We start from the raw sequence: 16,431 nt of genomic DNA on the forward strand, positions 1-16,431 counted from the left end.
AACACACTTCTTATAAAACGTTGACATTTTAGGGGATGCCCTATACAAAACATTTTAGTAATATGACTTCCACTACTTCAATAGTGGAAAACTTACATGCTACGGATTACCTGAATGATGCAGTATTTTTCAATTCTATCCTTTGGTCGGAGTTGTTAACCAGTAAAGAGAAAAAACACTTTAAAATAATACTTCCATAAGAGACAGTGTTAAAAAAGGGTGTGGTTTTCTCAATATGGCGGATTGCAGCGTTGTCGGACTACAAGAATCCTGCTATCCGCAATGTGCAAGAGGTATATTGCAGAAAATGGATGAAAACTGTAATGGTATGAAAATGTGGAGTGCAAATGAAGTGGAATGCTTTTTTAAAATCAAAGAGATTTGGAGAAAACGTTACTGAGATACTTAAATGTTTATATATAAGTAATTTAACAATAATTATTATGGATCTGAAATTATAATCCAATTTTTCTTAACTACAATTCAACAAGAAACGAAATTAACGGTTAATCTTTCCTGCTGCTGAATGACACAGAATTGGCTGCCTGGCTGGCACGGGTTTCAAGATTTTGTCCAGCTGCTAAGTATAAACGACGTTTAATGGAAGTATTGCGTAGTAACAACAGTGCAACCACCCAGCAGTAAGTATATGAAGTGTTCAATCGGCGTAAAGAAACTTACAGCAGTGCTGGGCCTGGTGATGGATGTGAGGATGAAAGATTCCCTGTGAAAACGTGTTACTTTCAAGCAAATAAAATCTCGTGACTGAAAAGCCGCCAAGTTCACAGCAGGTGCTTCAAGAGGTATGTTTGGTTTAAATATCTTTTGTGTTTTACGAAAATTCAGCTAACATGAATTTCATGTAGGATAAGATAAAAGTAATAGAAATTCTAAATTCAGACAAGCTTGGAAGACAGATTGTTAAAAACCTCATTGAGAACAATGAAGCATTTGCAACGCATGAAAAAAGGAATTAAATTGTTCAGCTAAAAAAGCCAGCTTTGACTATAAACTAGGTCGCCTTTTCCTTTTTGAAAGGGTGATTACTTTTTTTAAATGCTTAATCGAAACGCTCGGTTTTCTTTTGCCATAGGAAAATTATTGCATTTCAACCTTGGCTTAGAGAAAAATTCTACATACCATAAGTAGTCATTCCTTGCTGTCACCGGGACGATGGAGCACCCTATTTATTTCAGTTTGGTGATTGAAGAAAAAGTTATTCATCTAGAATGATAATGCTCTAGAAAATTTAATGTTTTATTTTCTTTATTTCTATTTTTTTGTCTTGAATATTCTCAGTATAAAAGCGGTTTTCGAGATTTTTTTAGTAAAAGAGGCAAAATAAGCGCGTCAAATCAAGATTTTGTCAACGCACCCGAACACATTGCAAGCGATGAGGCTCTTGATTACTGAATTAGGTCACAGGCATTAATGTTATTGTCTCTCGTTCTGCAACTCACATGGAATGACTTTCGAAGTGATTTTACATATTGTTTCATAATCAAGTCAACTTCAGTTTTTAATACAATCAGTTTTAATACAATTTTTTAAACAATCAGTTTTTAATCATTAAAACGTAGTATTGTTCTGTATGTGTACCGCAATCCCGATTCTTTTTGTACGAATGATGTCATGTTTTCAATAAAGACATTTATTAAATCACATATTTAAGTATTTACATTTATTGTACCCACACTTATTCCATACTTTTTTGCCCACTTAATGTGGTTTTTTAATTACAATTAATTAACCACACTTAGGCCCTAAGTGGAGAGGCACACCTTTATTTGGGTGTGCCCCAAACAGGAATAGTCCACTTATAAGTGGGTACCCACACTTTTTAGCGGGGAATTCCATTTCCACACTTGTAATTGGAGTAAAGTGTGGGTTAAATTTTTTCTGTGTGGAAAAAGGCTGTTTTCCAATAATCGCATCATAAAAAGGTGTGAAATGCCGTTTAGGAACATCCGCAACTTTCCAAGTTCAGGAAACTCCCTTACGTCTTGTCTTTGGTATAACAAGTTACACGGTGGAAGGTAAACCCTGGAGCTATCATCCTCGGATATTTGTAGAAACACTATTTGCACGGAACTTCTGGACGTAAATTTTCCGATCTTTATACCTTATCTCGGTTTGACACCGATCTATTAAAATATAAACTGAAATTCGTGTAACTAAATTAAACATTTGTTGGCAATGGAAAAAGTTACAATTCAAAGACTTCGAACTATTTCAATGACCTTAAATAATGTTCTTTCACTCTGTCCCGCTTAACGTGGTGTTTCACAGTTCCGGGAAGAGTTTCTATGAACGCTTTTTTATGTATATTCCTTGATGATTTATATAATTAATTGATTTGATGATTTCTTTAATTATAGGGGAAAAATGCCCCCCCCCCTCGGCCCCTCCCCGTCTGCCAAGTAGAAAAAAAAATCGATGTAAAAACTGAAAGGCTACGAGTACGTAGTCCAGTGATGAACGTTTGACTGTGTAACATACGCCAACTGTTCAAATCTGTCAGTATAATCAATAAAGTAGTTGAGGCACATTAGTCACTCTGATGGCTGTCAGTGTTGCAGGGAATAGTGTTCCCCATTTGTTTTCCCCAAGATAGGGAGTAGAATCATTATTTTTTCTAGTTGGCCTAGCCTAATATTGATTCATTCTTATTTCAAAGAGTGCATATGAAAGACAATTTTTTCGTGAATGCCCCATTACGGTCTAGCGGTTCAACAACAAAATCTGGTTGGATGACGGAAAAGGATTTCGTGTTGTTCTTAGAACACCTCGTCAAACATATTCGCCCATCTGTAGATAAACCGGCTTTGTGGACAACCATGGATTTCATTTGCCCGTGGAAGGACTTAATTATGCCAAGGCAAATGGCATTATAATGTTTTCCTTTTCATCGACTTCAACCACTGCATTTATCAGTTTATGGCCCACTGAAAAATTATGTAAACGGAGCTATAGAAGCCTGGCTGAAGAATCATCCAGGCCATCCGTCATGTTCCAGGAATTGTGAAGAAGGCTCTTCCACGTCCTATCACACCCAAAAACATTATGGCTGGATTTGAAAAAGCAGGTGTGACCCTTACAATCGAAACATTCTCACCGAAGAGGACTTTGTTCCGTCAATGGTGACAGATCGACCAAACCAAAACCAGACAAACAAATTTTAATCGTTGCTTTTGCCTCCTAATACGCTTGAAGAAATCTATGTGATCCCAATTTAAGAGATACCCGTAGGTGATTTAATAAATGCCTTTTTGGTTGAGCAAGGATCATCATCTCCAAGTAGGCATACATCCGTATCATCACAAGCAACAACAGACGGATCAGTGTTGGATAATTTCCTCTTCCCAAGGGCCTACAAAGACGGCTGTTCAAATTCCGAGACAACGAAAGACGGCTATTCTAACCAGCACTCCTGTTAAAGAAATGATTGAAAAAGTGAAAGAGAAGACTTTTGAGAAAGTTAAAAAAAAGTTGTTTGCTTAACAAAAGAACTCTACCAAGAGAACTGTACCGAAGAAAGAAAAAAATGAAAAAATGGACTAAGACTATTGGGCCTAACGTAGACGATCAAGAATATTGATGTTTAGTTTGTCAAAGGCCCTATTCAACGAGCAATTCGCCTTTAATTCAAATATTCAATGCAAAAAGTCATATGAATGAGCTCATTAGGATTGCGTGGACGAAGATTCTATCAAAGAACAGTTATTTGGTGCGATAACCATGAAGTACAGAAGGAGTACCACCGCCTGCAACAGAGCTTTGGGGACGATTGATGCTACCGCGAGATGGAAATCATTATTATGAGATGGAAATCATTACTAATTTAGATGGAATAATGTGTGGTTTTAAAATTTCTAGATATTTTATTATGATTTAAAAAAAATTGGCAAATTGACTATGTTTAAATACCAAAAGCGCTCGTAGCGGGTAATTATTACACTTTTTCAAGAATTTGTCGACATGGCAATTTGACTTGGTTTCGAGAATGAGATTGGAAATCAAAGCTGTAAGGAGTTATTCAAATATATCATTTGTTCGTCGATGACTGCTAATAATAAGTAAAGTAGTTCTGTGAAAATTAGTCACACATTTCCAGTTCTTAAATTTTTTTCTCTCTAGGCTGGTTTTTTATATGTGTTACTTTTACCATATTTGGGCATCAAAAAGCATTTGTGTAGTTGCTGACAAATAGCAGTGCTGAAGTGAAACTAATAATTGTGTCACAATATTGCATAATTTTATTCATATATTGCATCTTAATAGTATTAGAATCATCTGTCATTTTTTTAAATCAATAGTCAATACCAAGGATTTCCTCAGTTTTCTGATTACATGTTAACAGTGGAGATATTGGATCTTGTTTTTTTCTCTCTGCTTCTTGTAAATTTCATCAGCGAGGACTCTATCCACCAGCAATAACCGTAATTGACTGCCAATCAAAACTGCTGAATCAAGACTTCCCATTTTCAAATCAGTGTAAATTCAATTATAAATTCATTGGCAAAGTAAATAAAGAAAAATAATGAAAAAAATAAATAAGCAAATTAAATAAATTCGTTGTTAATTCATTAATTATAACATTGTTATTATTATTTTTTATTTTTGTCAAAATGCCGAGCTCTACCCAGATTTTAGTGAGTGGATGGAAAAAATGGAAGGCGAGAACAAATATTGTAAGTGTCGGTGGTGTAACCACAAATTTTTCTTGAGTTACATGGGAAAAGGTGCACTGATTAGTCATGCAAAATCACAAAAAAAAACTTAAAAGATCTTGGCCCAGAAAAGAATTCAAGCTTCGGTTTCAAACATCTTAAAATCTAGCTCAGTCAGCACAGCAGCACCAGGTAAAATTTTTCTATTGTAAATGTGTTTGCTTTCGTTAAATTATGGATTGAAAATGTAGATAGTAAATTAATTCGTTATTTTCTTATATATATATTAAGTATTCTAATTTCGTCAGATAACTAAAGTCAGTGTAGTTTTTAGTGTTTGATCGGTGTTTAACTTAACACTTGTTATCTGTATGTTGAATGACGATGATGATTTTGTCTCACAAACAATGAAAGGAAAGAAATCTGATTTTCCCAAGGAAAAAGTGGGCAACAAAGCATCAAAGACTGCGCACTCAACTATAATGAAACAGAAATCATCATCATCATCAAAAGATGTATTGTAAGAAAGTGAAAGAAATACTGTCTCCGATGGTTGGCTATACATTTTTTTTCCCCTTACTCAATGGATCTCTAGATTGAAGAAGGAAAACGAAATGTGGACAGAACACGACCGCTCGACGGACGAAATTATTGATATTCTTAAGCAGATTAATGCTGTAAATTTCTACACTCCTATTGGATGTGTAGGGAAATTAATTGAACTTTCTGGCAAAATGCCATTGCACGGCAATCATATGATTCCAAGTTTACAAGCTAACTTTGAAGTAAATATCTTATTTCATATAAAACATGTAACAAATAAAAACAAATTATATTCCTTATTTTCAAGGAATTAGGATTGAAAGACAAAGACATCGCTTGGAAATTGTTTTGCCCTGTCATAGTTACAATTGTGTGCTCTTCTCAATACACCTAGTTTACGCCACATTGCAATATAAGTAGCCATTGCGATAACAATGTCAAGATGGCCGAGTGGTTAAGGCGCCAGACTTAAGATTCTAATTCAAATAATAGATAAATAGGTAATCTTGTGATATCCGTTACTTGGCATTCTGGTCTTCGAAGAAGGCGTGGGTTCGAACCTCACTCTTGACAAAACCTTACTTTCAAGTTTTTTTCTTTTTTTACTTTAAATCTTCTTCTCCATTGAAAACACATACGTGTCGCAATAGTTAACAGTCACTCAAAGCAAACGGGCATAATTTAAGGGGTTGTAACTCAGAAGTAGAGTGCTCGTTTCGCATGTGAAAAGACCAGAGTTCAATCCTCCGAAACTCCAATGTAGTGCAAATAATCGAGAGGTAAAAAGCAAGTATCAGGAACATACTGGTAGTCTCGATTGTCAAGGGGTTGTAACTCAGAAGTAGAGTGTTCGCTTTGCATGCGAAAAGCCCGGTGTTCAATCCTCCGCAACTCCATACTATAATCGCAATCGTTTTGAAAAAAAAAAACATTGTCATGTCTGCCAACAGAATGAAACTACATTCCACATTTTTACGAATATCTCGTGAAAAGTGTAAATACCCAGTGATCAAACCAGTACTTGCAAAACGATAGGGCATAATCTTTCTTATCCTTCTTTTTCTTCTACTGGTAGAAACCGGCTTTTGTCGTCCCAGCGGTATTTTCTGACTGCCATTCGGTTGTGGCACTGTCGATTAAACCTGTCATTATCCTCGAAAATTGAACAGAAAAGCATACAATTGCCATTAATTATTGATATTTTGCCCTGTCATAGTTACAATTGTGTGCTCTTCTCAATACACCTAGTTTACGCCACATTGCAATATAAGTATCCATTGCGATAACAATGTCAAGATGGCCGAGTGGTTAAGGCGCCAGACTTAAGATTCTAATTCAAATTCAAATAATAGATTAATAGGTAATCTTGTGATATAAATTACTTGGCATTCTGGTCTTCGAAGAAGGCGTGGGTTCGAACCCCACTCTTGACAAAACTTTACTTTCAAGTTTTATTCTTTTTTACTTTAAATCTTCTTCTCCATTGAAAACTCATACGTGTCGCAATAGTTAACAGTCACTCAAAGCAAACGGACATACGTTAAGGGGTTGTAACTCAGAGGTAGAGTGCTCGCTTCGCATGTGAAAATACCAGAGTTCAATCCTCCGAAACTCCAATGTAGTGCAAATAATCGAGAGGTAAAAAGCAAGTATCAGGAACATACTGGTAGTCTCGATTGTCAAGGGGTTGTAACTCAGTGGTAGAGTATTCGCTTTGCGTGCGAAAAGCCCGGAGTTCAATCCTCCGCAACTCCATACCATAATCGCTTTCATTTTGAAAAAAAGATCATTGTCATGTCTGCCAACGGAATGAAACTACATTCCACATTCTTACGAATATCTCGTGAAAAGTGTAAATACCCAGTGATAAAACCAGTACTTGCAAAACGATAGGGCATAATCTTTCTTATCCTTCTTTTTCTTCTACTGGTAGAAACCGGCTTTTGTCGTCCCAGCGGTATTTTCTGACGGCCATTCGGTTGTGGCACTGTCGATTAAACCTGCCATGATCCTCGAAAATTAAACAGAAAAGCATACAATTGCCATTAATTATTTATATTTTGCCCTGTCATAGTTACAATTGTGTGCTCTTCTCAATACACCTAGTTTACGCCACATTGCAATATAAGTAGCCATTGCGATAACAATGTCAAGATGGCCGAGTGGTTAAGGCGCCAGACTTAAGATTCTAATTCAAATAATAGATAAATAGGTAATCTTGTGATATCCGTTACTTGGCATTCTGGTCTTCGAAGAAGGCGTGGGTTCGAACCTCACTCTTGACAAAACCTTACTTTCAAGTTTTTTTCTTTTTTTACTTTAAATCTTCTTCTCCATTGAAAACACATACGTGTCGCAATAGTTAACAGTCACTCAAAGCAAACGGGCATAATTTAAGGGGTTGTAACTCAGAAGTAGAGTGCTCGTTTCGCATGTGAAAAGACCAGAGTTCAATCCTCCGAAACTCCAATGTAGTGCAAATAATCGAGAGGTAAAAAGCAAGTATCAGGAACATACTGGTAGTCTCGATTGTCAAGGGGTTGTAACTCAGAAGTAGAGTGTTCGCTTTGCATGCGAAAAGCCCGGTGTTCAATCCTCCGCAACTCCATACTATAATCGCAATCATTTTGAAAAAAAAAAACATTGTCATGTCTGCCAACAGAATGAAACTACATTCCACATTTTTACGAATATCTCGTGAAAAGTGTAAATACCCAGTGATCAAACCAGTACTTGCAAAACGATAGGGCATAATCTTTCTTATCCTTCTTTTTCTTCTACTGGTAGAAACCGGCTTTTGTCGTCCCAGCGGTATTTTCTGACTGCCATTCGGTTGTGGCACTGTCGATTAAACCTGTCATTATCCTCGAAAATTGAACAGAAAAGCATACAATTGCCATTAATTATTGATATTTTGCCCTGTCATAGTTACAATTGTGTGCTCTTCTCAATACACCTAGTTTACGCCACATTGCAATATAAGTATCCATTGCGATAACAATGTCAAGATGGCCGAGTGGTTAAGGCGCCAGACTTAAGATTCTAATTCAAATTTAAATAATAGATTAATAGGTAATCTTGTGATATAAATTACTTGGCATTCTGGTCTTCGAAGAAGGCGTGGGTTCGAACCCCACTCTTGACAAAACTTTACTTTCAAGTTTTATTCTTTTTTACTTTAAATCTTCTTCTCCATTGAAAACTCATACGTGTCGCAATAGTTAACAGTCACTCAAAGCAAACGGACATACGTTAAGGGGTTGTAACTCAGAGGTAGAGTGCTCGCTTCGCATGTGAAAATACCAGAGTTCAATCCTCCGAAACTCCAATGTAGTGCAAATAATCGAGAGGTAAAAAGCAAGTATCAGGAACATACTGGTAGTCTCGATTGTCAAGGGGTTGTAACTCAGTGGTAGAGTATTCGCTTTGCATGCGAAAAGCCCGGAGTTCAATCCTCCGCAACTCCATACCATAATCGCTTTCATTTTGAAAAAAAGATCATTGTCATGTCTGCCAACGGAATGAAACTACATTCCACATTCTTACGAATATCTCGTGAAAAGTGTAAATACCCAGTGATAAAACCAGTACTTGCAAAACGAAAGGGCATAATCTTTCTTATCCTTCTTTTTCTTCTACTGGTAGAAAAAGGCTTTTGTCGTCCCAGCGGTATTTTCTGACGGCCATTCGGTTGTGGCACTGTCGATTAAACCTGCCATGATCCTCGAAAATTAAACAGAAAAGCATACAATTGCCATTAATTATTTATATTTTGCCCTGTCATAGTTACAATTGTGTGCTCTTCTCAATACACCTAGTTTACGCCACATTGCAATATAAGTAGCCATTGCGATAACAATGTCAAGATGGCCGAGTGGTTAAGGCGCCAGACTTAAGATTCTAATTCAAATAATAGATTTATAGGTAATCTTGTGATATCCGTTACTTGGCATTCTGGTCTTCGAAGAAGGCGTGGGTTCGAACCCCACTCTTGACAAAACCTTACTTTCAAGTTTTATTCTTTTTTTACTTTAAATCTTCTTCTCCATTGAAAACACATACGTGTCGCAATCGTTAACAGTCACTCAAAGCAAACGAGCCTAAGTTAAGGGGTTGTAACTCAGAGGTAGAGTGCTCGTTTCGCATGTGAAAAGACCAGAGTTCAATCCTCCGAAACTCCAATGTAGTGCAAATAATCGAGAGGTAAAAAGCAAGTATCAGGAACATACTGGTAGACTCGTTTCACAAGGGTTTATAACTCAGTGGTAGAGTGTTCGCTTTGCATGCGAAAAGCCCGGAGATCAATCCTCCGCAACTCCATACCATAATCGCTTTCATTTTAAAAAAAAAAATCATTGTCATGTCCGCCAACGGAATGAAACTACATTCCACATTCTTACGAATATCTCGTGAAAAGTGTAAATACCCAGTGATCAAACCAGTACTTGCAAAACGATAGGGCATAATCTTTCTTATCCTTCTTTTTCTTCTACTGGTAGAAACCGGCTTTTGTCGTCCCAGCGGTATTTTCTGACGGCCATTCGGTTGTGGCACTGTCGATTAAACCTGCCATTATCCTCGAAAATTGAACAGAAAAGCATACAATTGCCATTAATTATTGATATTTTGCCCTGTCATAGTTACAATTGTGTGCTCTTCTCAATACACCTAGTTTACGCCACATTGCAATATAAGTATCCATTGCGAAAACAATGTCAAGATGTCAGAGTGGTTAAGGCGCCAGACTTAAGATTCTAATTCAAATTCAAATAAAAGATTAATAGGTAATCTTGTAATATCCGTTACTTGGCATTCTGGTCTTCGAAGAAGGCGTGGGTTCGAACCCCACTCTTGACAAATCCTTCCTTTCAAGTTTTATTCTTTTTTACTTTAAATCTTCTTCTCCATTGAAAACACATACGTGTCGTATTAGTTAACAGTCACTCAAAGCAAACAGACATAAGTTAAGGGGTTGTAACTCAGAGGTAGAGTGCTCGCTTCGCATGTGAAAGACCAGAGTTCAATCCTCTAAAACTCCAATGTAGTGCAAATAATCAAGAGGTAAAAAGCAAGTATCAGGGACATACTGGTAGTCTCGATTGTCAAGGGGTTGTAACTCAGTGGTAGAGTGTTTGCTATACATGCAAAAAGTACGGAGTTCAATCCTCCGCAACTCCATACTACAATCGCTTTCATTTTGAAAAAAAAGATCATTGTCATGTCTGCCAACAGAATGAAACTACATTCCAAATTCTTACGAATATCTCGTGAAAAATTTAAATACCCAGTGATCAAACCAGTACTTGCAAAACGATAGGGCATAATCTTTCTTATCCTTCTTTTTCTTCTACTGGTAGAAACCGGCTTTTGTCGTCCCAGCGATATTTTCTGACGGCCATTCGGTTGTGGCACTGTCGATTAAACCTGCCATGATCCTCGAAAATTAAACAGAAAAGCATACAATTGCCATTAATTATTGATATTTTGCCCTGTCATAGTTACAATTGTGTGCTCTTCTCAATACACCTAGTTTACGCCACATTGCAATATAAGTAGCCATTGCGATAACAATGTCAAGATGGCCGAGTGGTTAAGGCGCCAGACTTAAGATTCTAATTCAAATAATAGATAAATAGGTAATCTTGTGATATCCGTTACTTGGCATTCTGGTCTTCGAAGAAGGCGTGGGTTCGAACCTCACTCTTGACAAAACCTTACTTTCAAGTTTTATTCTTTTTTTACTTTAAATCTTCTTCTCCATTGAAAACACATACGTGTCGCAATCGTTAACAGTCACTCAAAGCAAACGGGCATAATTTAAGGGGTTGTAACTCAGAAGTAGAGTGCTCGTTTCGCATGTGAAAAGACCAGAGTTCAATCCTCCGAAACTCCAATGTAGTGCAAATAATCGAGAGGTAAAAAGCAAGTATCAGGAACATACTGGTAGTCTCGATTGTCAAGGGGTTTTAACTCAGTGGTAGAGTGTTCGTTTCGCATGCGATAATCCCGGTGTTCAATCCTCCGCAACTCCATACTATGATCGCTTTCATTTTGAAAAAAAAACATTGTCATGTCTGCCAACAGAATGAAACACCATTCCACATTCTTACGAATATCTCGTGAAAAGTGTAAATACCCAGTGATCAAACCAGTACTTGCAAAACGATAGGGTATAATCTTTCTTATCCTTCTTTTTCTTCTACTGGTAGAAACCGGCTTTTGTCGTCCCAGCAGTATTTTCTGACGGCCATTCGGTTGTGGCACTGTCGATTAAACCTGCCATTATCCTCGAAAATTGAACAGAAAAGCATACAATAGGGTCGTTGCATAAAATTTCGATTTGTTTTAAACATACTTCGTGAGAATCAGTTTTTCACGCTGATTCTCATGGTATTTTTTATTTTTTTTTTAAATCAATAGAAGTGTGTGTTTTTCTAGTTCAAAGTTCGAATAAGTGCCTCCCATTTCAAAACGGGGTCTCAGCCATTTTTGATGGGCGGTGCTTAATTTCTGATCAATTTGTAGACGACACTCACCAAAATGACCCTTTTCGTACTGCCTACGGCTGAATACAACCCTCTTTCAACCTTAGGGTCTTAAGGGGAAATACGAAAAGGGTGATTTTGGTGAGCGTCGTCTACAAATTGATCAGAAATTATGCACCGCCCATCAAAAATGGCTGAGACCTCGTTTTGAAATGGGAGGCGCTTATTCGAACTTTGAACTAGAAAAACACACACTTCTATTGATTTAAAAAAAAAATAAAAAATACCATGAGAATCAGCGTGAAAAACTGATTCTCATGAAGTATTTTTAAAACAAATCGAAATTTCATGCAACGACCCTATTGCCATTAATTATTGATATTTTGCCCTGTCATAGTTACAATTGTGTGCTCTTCTCAATACACCTAGTTTACGCCACATTGCAATATAAGTAGCCATTGCGATAACAATGTCAAGATGTCCGAGTGGTTAAGGCGCCAGACTTAAGATTATAATTCAAATAATAGATTAATAGGTAATCTTGTGATATCCGTTACTTGGCATTCTGGTTTCGAAGAAGGCGTGGTTTCGAACCCCACTCTTGACAAAACCTTCCTTTTAAGTTTTATTCTTTTTTACTTTAAATCTTCTTCTCCATTGAAAACACATACGTGTCGCAATAGTTAACAGTCACTCAAAGCAAACGGACATACGTTAAGGGGTTGTAACTCAGAGGTAGAGTGCTCGTTTCGCATGTGAAAAGACCAGAGTTCAATCCTCTTAAACTCCAATGTAGTGCAAATAATCGAGAGGTAAAAAGCAAGTATCAGGAACATACTGGTAGTCTCGATTGTCAAGGGGTTGTAACTCAGTAGTAGAGTGTTCGCTTTGCATGCGAAAAGCCCGGTGTTCAATCCTCCGCAACTCCATACTATAATCGCTTTCATTTTGAAAAAAAAAAAACATTGTCATGTCTGCCAACAGAATGAAACTACATTCCACATTTTTACGAATATCTCGTGAAAAGTGTAAATACCCAGTGATCAAACCAGTATTTGCAAAATGATAGGGCATAATCTTTCTTATCCTTCTTTTTCTTCTACTGGTAGAAACCGGCTTTTGTCGTCCCAGCGGTATTTTCTGACGGCCATTCGGTTGTGGCACTGTCAATTAAACCTGCCATTATCCTCGAAAATTGAACAGAAAAGCATACAATTGCCATTAATTATTGATATTTTGCCCTGTCATAGTTACAATTGTGTGCTCTTCTCAATACACCTAGTTTACGCCACATTGCAACATAAGTATCCATGGCGATAACAATGTCAAGATGGCCGAGTGGTTAAGGCGCCAGACTTAAGATTCTAATTCAAATTCAAATAATAGATAAATAGGTAATCTTGTGATATCCGTTACTTGGCATTCTGGTCTTCGAAGAAGGCGTGGGTTCGAACCTCACTCTTGACAAAACCTTCTTTTCAAGTTTTATTCTTTTTTACTTTAAATCTTCTTCTCCGTTGGAAACACATACGTGTCGCAATAGTTAACAGTCACTCAAAGTAAACGGATTTAAGTTATTGGGTTGTAACTCAGAGGTAGAGTGCTCGCTTCGCATGTGAAAAGACCAGAGTTCAATCCTTTAAAACTCCAATGTAGCGCAAATAATCGAGAGGTAAAAAGCAAGTATCAGGAACATACTGTTAGTCTCTATTTTTAAGGGGTTGTAATTCAGTGGTAGAGTGTTCGCTTTGCATGCGAAAAGCCCGGAGTTCAATCCTCCGCAACTTCATACTATAATCGCTTTAATTTTGAAAAAAAGATCATTGTCATATCTGCCAACAGAATGAAACTACATTCCACATTCTTACGAATATCTCGTGAAAAGTTTAAATACCCAGTGATCAAACCAGTACTTGCAAAACGATAGGGCATAATCTTTCTTCTCCTTCTTTTTCTTCTACTGATAGAAACCGGATTTTGTCGTCCCAGCGGTATTTTCTGACGGCCATTCGGTTGTGGCACTGTCGATTAAACCTGCCATAATCCTCGAAAATTGAACAGAAAAGCATACAATTGCCATTCATTATTGATATTTTGCCCTGTCATAGTTACAATTGTGTGCTCTTCTCAATACACCTAGTTTACGCCACATTGCAATATAAGTAGCCATTGCGATAACAATGTCAAGATGGCCGATTGGTTAAGGCGCCAGACTTAAGATTCTAATTCTAATTCAAATAATAGATTAATAGGTAATCTTGTGATATCCGTTACTTGGCATTCTGGTCTTCGAAGAAGGCGTGGGTTCGAACCCCACTCTTGACAAAACCTTCCTTTCAAGTTATATCCTTTTTTACTTTAAATCTTCTTTTCCATTGAAAACACATACGTGTCGCAATCGTTAACAGTCACTCAAAGCAAATGGTCAAAGGGGTTGTAACTCAGAGGTAGAGTGCTCGCTTCGCATGTGAAAAGACCAGAGTTCAATCCTCCAAAACTCCAATGTAGTGCAAATAATCGAGAGGTAAAAAGCAAGTATCAGGAACATACTGGTAGTCTCTATTTTCAAGGGGTTGTAACTCAGTGGTAGAGTGTTCGCTTTGCATGCGAAAAGCCCGGTGTTCATTCCTCCGCAACTCCATACTATCATCGCTTTCAATTTGATAAAAAGATCATTGTCATGTCTGCCAACAGAATGAAACTACATTCCACATTCTTACGAATATCTCGTGAAAAGTGTAAATACCCAGTGATCAAACCAGTACTTGCAAAACGATAGGGCATAATCTTTCTTATCCTTCTTTTTCTTCTACTGGTAGAAACCGGCTTTTGTCGTCCCAGCGGTATTTTCTGACGGCCATTCGGTTGTGGCACTGTCGATTAAACCTGCCATGATCCTCGAAAATTGAATAGAAAAGCATACAATTGCCATTAATTATTGATATTTTGCCCTGTCATAGTTACAATTGTGTGATCTTCTCAATACACCTAGTTTACGCCACATTGCAATATAAGTAGCCATTGCGATAACAATGTCAAGATGGCCGAGTGGTTAAGGCGCCAGACTTAAGATTCTAATTCAAATTCAAATAATAGATTAATAGGTAATCTTGTGATATCCGTTACTTGGCATTCTGGTCTTCGAAGAAGGTGTGGGTTCGAACCCCACTCTTGACAAAACCTTCCTTTCAAGTTATATTCTTTTTTACTTTAAATCTTCTTCTCCATTGAAAACACATACGTGTCGCAATCGTTAACAGTCACTCAAAGCAAACGGGCATAATTTAACGGTTTGTAACTCAGAGTTAGAGTGCTCGCTTCGCATGTGAGAAGACCAGAGTTCAATCCTCCGAAACTCCAATGTAGTGCAAATAATCGAGAGGTAAAAAGCAAGTATCAGGAACATACTGGTAGTCTCAATCGTCAAGGGATTGTACCTCAGTGGTAGAGTGTTCGCTTTGCATGCGAAAAGCCCGGAGTTCAATCCTCCGCAACTCCATACAATTATCGCTCTCATTTTGAAAAAAAGATCATTGTCATGTCTGCCAACAGAATGAAACTACATTCCACATTCTTACGAATATCTCGTGAAAAATGTAAATACCCAGTGATCAAACCAGTACTTGCAAAACGATAGGGCATAATCTTTCTTATCCTTCTTTTTCTTCTACTGGTAGAAACCGGCTTTTGTCGTCCCAGCGGTATTTTCTGACGGCCATTCGGTTGTAGCACTGTCGATTAAACCTGCCATGATCCTCGAAAATTGAACAGAAAAGCATACAATTGCCATTAATTATTGATATTTTGCCCTGTCATAGTTACAATTGTGTGCTCTTCTCAATACACCTAGTTTACGCCACATTGCAATATAAGTAGCCATTGCGATAACAATGTCAAGATGGCCGAGTGGTTAAGGCGCCAGACTTAAGATTCTAATTCAAATTCAAATAATAGATTAATAGGTAATCTTGTGATATCCGTTACTTGGAATTCCGGTCTTCGACGAAGGTGTGAGTTCGAACCCCACTCTTGACAAAACCTTCCTTTCAAGTTATATTCTTTTTTACTTTAAATCTTCTTCTCCATTGAAAACACATACGTGTCGCAATCGTTAACAGTCACTCAAAGCAAACGGGCATAATTTAACGGTTTGTAACTCAGAGTTAGAGTGCTCGCTTCGCATGTGAGAAGACCAGAGTTCAATCCTCCGAAACTCCAATGTAGTGCAAATAATCGAGAGTTAAAAAGCAAGTATCAGGAACTTACTGGTAGTCTCTATATTCAAGGGGTTATAAATCAGTGGTAGAGTGTTCGCTTTGCATGCGAAAATCCCGGAGTTCAATCCTCCGCAACTCCATACTATAATCGCTTTCAATTTGAAAAAAAGATCATTGTCATGTATGCCAACAGAATGAAACAACATTCCACATTCTTACGAATATCTAGTGAAAAGTGTAAATACCCAGTGATCAAACCAGTACTTGCAAAACGATAGGGCATAATCTTTCTTATCCTTCTTTTTCTTCTACTGGTAGAAACCGGCTTTTGTCGTCCCAGCGGTATTTTCTGACGGCCATTCGGTTGTAGCACTGTCGATTAAACCTGCCATGATCCTCGAAAATTGAACAGAAAAGCATACAATTGCCATTAATTATTGATATTTTGCCCTGTCATAGTTACAATTGTGTGCTCTTCTCAATACACCTAGTTTACGCCACATTGCAATATAAGTA

General features: G+C 37.4%; 13 non-coding genes across 13 annotated transcripts; all 13 read left to right on the forward strand.

Moving 5' to 3' along the window:
- Positions 1-5,649: 5,649 nt before the first annotated feature.
- Positions 5,650-5,786, forward strand: Trnal-uaa. Its single transcript has 2 exons — positions 5,650-5,686; positions 5,742-5,786. It is a non-coding gene; the product is annotated as a tRNA-Leu (tRNA).
- A 717-nt stretch (positions 5,787-6,503) lies between these two features.
- Positions 6,504-6,646, forward strand: Trnal-uaa. The gene is made up of 2 exons: positions 6,504-6,540; positions 6,602-6,646. It is a non-coding gene; the product is annotated as a tRNA-Leu (tRNA).
- A 250-nt stretch (positions 6,647-6,896) lies between these two features.
- Positions 6,897-6,968, forward strand: Trnaa-ugc. Its single transcript has one exon. It is a non-coding gene; the product is annotated as a tRNA-Ala (tRNA).
- A 393-nt stretch (positions 6,969-7,361) lies between these two features.
- Positions 7,362-7,498, forward strand: Trnal-uaa. The gene is made up of 2 exons: positions 7,362-7,398; positions 7,454-7,498. It is a non-coding gene; the product is annotated as a tRNA-Leu (tRNA).
- Positions 7,499-8,215: 717 nt separating this feature from the next.
- Trnal-uaa lies at positions 8,216-8,358 on the forward strand. Its single transcript has 2 exons — positions 8,216-8,252; positions 8,314-8,358. It is a non-coding gene; the product is annotated as a tRNA-Leu (tRNA).
- A 250-nt stretch (positions 8,359-8,608) lies between these two features.
- Trnaa-ugc lies at positions 8,609-8,680 on the forward strand. Its single transcript has one exon. It is a non-coding gene; the product is annotated as a tRNA-Ala (tRNA).
- Positions 8,681-9,073: 393 nt separating this feature from the next.
- On the forward strand, positions 9,074-9,210 carry Trnal-uaa. Its single transcript has 2 exons — positions 9,074-9,110; positions 9,166-9,210. It is a non-coding gene; the product is annotated as a tRNA-Leu (tRNA).
- Positions 9,211-10,785: 1,575 nt separating this feature from the next.
- On the forward strand, positions 10,786-10,922 carry Trnal-uaa. Its single transcript has 2 exons — positions 10,786-10,822; positions 10,878-10,922. It is a non-coding gene; the product is annotated as a tRNA-Leu (tRNA).
- Positions 10,923-13,022: 2,100 nt separating this feature from the next.
- Trnal-uaa lies at positions 13,023-13,165 on the forward strand. Its single transcript has 2 exons — positions 13,023-13,059; positions 13,121-13,165. It is a non-coding gene; the product is annotated as a tRNA-Leu (tRNA).
- Positions 13,166-13,415: 250 nt separating this feature from the next.
- Positions 13,416-13,487, forward strand: Trnaa-ugc. The gene has a single exon. It is a non-coding gene; the product is annotated as a tRNA-Ala (tRNA).
- A 393-nt stretch (positions 13,488-13,880) lies between these two features.
- On the forward strand, positions 13,881-14,023 carry Trnal-uaa. Its single transcript has 2 exons — positions 13,881-13,917; positions 13,979-14,023. It is a non-coding gene; the product is annotated as a tRNA-Leu (tRNA).
- A 709-nt stretch (positions 14,024-14,732) lies between these two features.
- On the forward strand, positions 14,733-14,875 carry Trnal-uaa. Its single transcript has 2 exons — positions 14,733-14,769; positions 14,831-14,875. It is a non-coding gene; the product is annotated as a tRNA-Leu (tRNA).
- A 250-nt stretch (positions 14,876-15,125) lies between these two features.
- On the forward strand, positions 15,126-15,197 carry Trnaa-ugc. Its single transcript has one exon. It is a non-coding gene; the product is annotated as a tRNA-Ala (tRNA).
- The last annotated feature ends 1,234 nt before the right edge of the window (positions 15,198-16,431 follow it).

The sequence above is a fragment of the Daphnia pulicaria genome, chromosome 1 (genome assembly GCF_021234035.1).
Source record: "Daphnia pulicaria isolate SC F1-1A chromosome 1, SC_F0-13Bv2, whole genome shotgun sequence".
Taxonomy (NCBI): Eukaryota; Metazoa; Arthropoda; class Branchiopoda; order Diplostraca; family Daphniidae; genus Daphnia; species Daphnia pulicaria.